Here is a 5,295-nt window from a genome sequence, read left to right as displayed (position 1 = left end):
ATTTTTAGGTCAAAATACATCGGCACGCCCTCTCTTGCTCGGGCGCGCCACCTGGTCTCTTTGGCCCTCAGGCCTCTCCAGATGTGCTTCCAGGGCCCAGGGTGATTCTCCGATAAAAATGATGCTCCAAAAATCCTAGGTCAATTTGACTCTGTATAGGTCTATGAAAGTGAAAATTACGCAAAACAGGGTTTTCTTGTTCCGCGGAGTTATAAACCAAATATAGGGGATCATTGGTAAATCACCATAAATCAATGTAAAACATGGTATTATCATCATATATGTTGCAAATATGTGTGAATTTAATATGATAAAGGACAAAGTTCATGTATGCATTTTACATGCATCAACATCCTCAAGCTTAACATATGCTCATCCCGAGCATGAAGGTGATAAAACTAACATGAACTTTGGAGTTTATAATATATAGCTTCGAATAATCATGCAAATTATCACAAGGTGCAGATCAATAAAGAATGACAATAAGTAATATAAACTCATCAAGTGATAACTCTTACATTCTACATAGCATGCATAAAAGTAAATAACATTGTAAGAAACATGAATGATAAGTATTATGAATCATAAAGCATGCTTAGAAGAATCCTATAGAATTGTTGGAAGACTCTTCGTCTTCTCTTTTCAGGAATATTTCTTTTGACTCTTGAACACAAGAAAGTAAGCAGAGAATGTATGTGCTAAAACTCCACCAAAATAAAAATAAAAAGTAAAGATCATAAAACATGGTTTTAAGCTATGCAATTCATGTCAACAATAATAATAAGGATGGGCACCAAGTATCTCATGTATGAAGATATCGATGTTTCATGAGTTTGACCCCTTATGAGTAAGTGTTGCCTCGTTTTCTTGAATGCTAAGGACTACACCTCTCGTTTCACAACTTCGGGTTACCAAGACCATTCACATACATGTTTCAATCAAGTATCGCAATGGGGTACCTTAATGCCGCTTGTACAAAGTACCAAAGGAGATGTGTATCTCAACTATAGGCCATCCATACCGGGACAACATGAACAATAGACGTTGAGCATCCTCTCTAACTCTCTCACTTTTTTCTCATACTCTTTTTTCTTTGTTTTCTTTTTTCACAACTATTTTTTTGCAACTCTTTTTTTCCACTCTTCCTATTGAGGATGCTCGTTGCTGAAACTCCCACCATGATTAGGCATGGCTTCGGTTAGCGGCTCCGCTTCCATCCCCGTGATGGTTGTGAAATACGCCACTTTTCTCACGTTTAAACCCTTAGCTAAGTCAAGAAATTGACTAAGTTTACCTCTCAACTTGCCACTAATGACTAATTAATGCAAAGATATGAATCTCTTCTATTTTTGGATGTTGTGTAGGAAATCACGTCATAATGACAAATGGACCTGCAATTACTAAAGAAAATCGCGTCAGGAGCATGACAAAGTTGACTACGCTCGAAGAGGCGGTTCCAGGGGCTTTAACAGGCATCGGTACGGGAAAGCCCCACCCGTACCGTCAGCCCGTACCATGTGCCGCAGCCTTCCCAAGGTCAAACCCTATAAGTTTCGTGAAGAGACTGATGCCAAAAAGAGAGCCACCATTCGTCGCCAAATAGAGCCGCCATCCATCAGATTCATCTGCACCACACCAAAGGAGATCCACCACCATAGTTCATCCATCCCATCTGCAATCTCCTCCATAGTCATATACATCACCATTGTAATAGAGTTCTCCTTGGGAATTGACGGCCATTGTAAGAATATTGCGATTTCAATCTAAGTATTTTGCACAATGATTTCTGTCTTTGTTATTGATCTTGATATATGTGTGAGTAGTCCTCACGGGCTGTGGGTTGGGGTGAATCCTCGCAGTGTTTGTGTGCATTTGATCTTATTATATGTGTAAGGATTGAATAGGAATTTTGTAATCTTGTATCCTTCTCTCTTTGCCTCGTTTTGGTGATCCGCGGTACCCATATCATTCGGATCGATCAAGGGAAGAGGTGGGATGAGTGGAGAACGGCGTGCTACCGCGAAACCTCGGCGATAGAAAGGGGAAAGTAACGGTACACGTTTAGTGATTCATTCGGTATCATGGCACAATCATCTAGCTTAAGGCTTTGGTCTATATTCATTTACTTAATAACTATTGTTGCTTGCGGCTGTGAGGAGATTGGTTGGACCAAGAGGCTCTTGTCACCTTTGCCTTTAGGGGCAAGAGTATTTATGGATGTGGTACTCAAAAATCTCTTATCTCTATTTTATATGTTACACATATGTGCTTCAATTATATATGTATGCATAGCTGCAGGGGAAACCTTAACCCTAGCCTATTTCCATCATTGAACACATCCCCTTAAAAGTAAACTAGAAAATAAAATATACTAGCAAGTCTTGTAGATGTTTCCTTTACACCATTTTAGTAGTGCTTCCCAAGGTTCGATTAAACCTAGGTCCTCTAGGGAAAAAGCTTATCATACTACAATATATAATCCGGGTCGAAGGTATCACACGGAAAGGCTCAAATTGGACAAAGTTCTGGCATGTGCATTCCCTACTGCCGCCACACATCAGCATGCCTGACGGCCGTGAGCTGCACGACGCATGTCGACGGAAGACCAATAGGAACCACCGCTAGAGCGCGAGCTCGATCACGTCTAGCGATGTATTACATCGTGGAGGTCGAGCAATACCACAGCCGCATCTCCTGGCTCGAGTGCATTGTCACCGTCCCATCAATCGTTGGGTTAGGGCAGGTCGACTGGAAAGTTTTTGTCACCGTCGATCTCGTCTCCTTAATTGTAGGTGTCTTATCGATCTGACACTGGCGACCAAACTGTCTCTAATTCTTGGTTCATTAGGGAGCAGTAGTTGTTCATGAGCAAGTACACCCGCATGATCGAGGGGGAGAGCCTGGGGGCGCTCGTGATGGACTCTGGGGAGGGCGTGACGTTCTCTGGAGGCAGGAGGCGTGGGCGCCGCTAAGGAAGGCCATCGTGCAGGGAATGGGCGACGCTGGAGTGCGGCACTGCTCGGCCTCCTTCGCATGTCTTCGTCGTTGGAGCCGTCCACTGTGGGTAGCGCCGTCTCGGCGGAGCTGAGGGGCCATGGCCACGGGCAAGCACGTCGCCGACCCCTCGCGCGGTTGCGCTTCCACCCCAAAGAACTCAAACTGGACCAAGTTCTGGCACGTGCATGCCCCGTTGCCGCCACACATCAGCATGCCTGACGGCCGTGAGCTGCACGACGCAGGTCGACGGAAGACCAACAGGAATCGTCACTAGAGCGTGAGCTCAATCGCGTATGGTGTTGTATTGCATCGTGGAGGTCGAGCAGCGCCACAGCCGCATCTCTTGGCTCGGCCGCATAGTTGCCATCCCATCAATCTGTCGGTTAGGGCAGGTCCACTGAAGAAAAAAATTCACCGTCAATCTCGCCTCCTGAATCGCAGGTGTCTTATCGATCTGGCATGTATATATCCAGCGTGTGTCGCCGTGGTGGGTCTCTTTTGCGCGAAACAGGGGGTGGGAGCGGTCGAGCGGGGTCGTGATTGACCTGGAGTTCTTTTCTTACACGATAGAAACAAACAAAGCAATCGGGATCGTGATCGACCTAGATTTTTTATCGTACGATGGAAACACACAAAGCAATTGTGGTAGCGGAAGCAACATGCGAAGAAGTCATATAGGGCGCATTTGGTTGCCTGGGCCTACAATGCGCTAGTGAGATGGACGCACCTGTGTGTCGCGAACGGGCCATGGGCCGTAAAATGTGTGTCGTTTGGTAGCCTGGGCGGCCTTTTCTGCACCGGAGAGGGAAGCCGTCCCCCATTGTTTGGGTGCCTATGGAGACGACTTTCTGCCCAGCTCGTGCGGCCCACACCCTGTTTGGTTGCGGATATGAGCATGTTGTGGTAACCCCTTCCCTTAGAGTGGTGAGGTTACCCAATACGCTAACCGAATAACAACACATTCGGCTAGATTCAGTTCATCAAAAGTTGCTGGTAATACACATCAAATACTTATCCTACTGGGTGATGCATCACGAGCAAAGCAACTATACTTCGTGATGTGTTACAGGTTCATCACACAAGGGGTTAGTATATACCACCTCGAACAAGTTCATCATTACAGACCGGGGATCAGGTTCAAGCAAGTCCTAGCTAATGGAGGGATACGAGAGCACCTCCCAAAATCAGCAGATCATGACGAAGGAAGAAGAAGCACTGAGCAGGAAACTGCTTGCGAAGTCAGGTCCTAAGCCAGCTCCTCCTCTCCGGTGGTTGCAGCTTACGGTACTCGGCATACTCTTCTTCGTTGTCTACAATGAAGTCGATTGCCCTAACCTGCAAGTTAGGTTGGAATAGCTGTGTCCTGCAGACAAACCGGGGTAAGAAGATCGTCTTCATCTGAGCATAGTTCGTGATCGGGTCCCAACGTACTGATGATGCTTCGGGTAGCGCTGCAATCCATAAGGAACAATTGTTAGTGCGGATGACAATAACATACTTTTAGATCTATGAAGGAACTCAGTGAGGCTTACTACCTGAATGTACTCATCCGTTGTCTCTTCATCAGCAGCATAGAAGCAGCAACCATCTTCGCTCCAGTCCAGATTGCTATCGGATTTCATCTTCGATATGACGCTCCACTTAGTCCTCAATTTCTGATGGGGTTGTAGAGCTGAAGAGTGGTCACATGTATGCCAGCGAATGCAAGAACATCAGCAGCTACCTTCTTCATCTGCTCCTCTTTGAATCGCAGGTTAAAACAGACGCCGCTTCGGACGAGCTGAACCAACCGGTTGAGCACAAACTCTGAAAACTCAGGTCTCCAATACAAATAGACAATGGTGAGCACTGACAGTAGGAGCAGAAAGATCAGGGGAGCCCAATGGTATGATCGCCTACATGAAAAACACTAGCACATCAATGAACTACCACTTTCACATCGGCATCCTTAAGCACTACCACGTCAATGAACTACCACTACCACATCGACATCCATAAGCACTAACACATCAATGAACTACCACTACCACATCCATATCCTCAAGCACTACCACATCAATGAACAAAGAGGAAAGAAAGAGCGGCCTTACCGTCAGAGGAGCCACACGCAGCACCGAGGTCGGGGAAGCAGGAGACCCTGACGAAGATGCAGGCAGCACAACCGTCCCCGTGGAAGAGTGATGCAACGGCGACAACCGTCCCCGTGGTAGAGTCAGATGCAACCTGGACAACCTCGACCGGATAAATGGCCTACAATGGATTCGTTCAGACCTCATGTGTACCCAAAATATCTAGATC

The sequence above is a fragment of the Lolium rigidum genome, chromosome 5 (assembly GCF_022539505.1).
Source record: "Lolium rigidum isolate FL_2022 chromosome 5, APGP_CSIRO_Lrig_0.1, whole genome shotgun sequence".
In the NCBI taxonomy this organism is placed as follows: domain Eukaryota; kingdom Viridiplantae; phylum Streptophyta; class Magnoliopsida; order Poales; family Poaceae; genus Lolium; species Lolium rigidum.
This window is presented reverse-complemented; position numbering follows the sequence as displayed.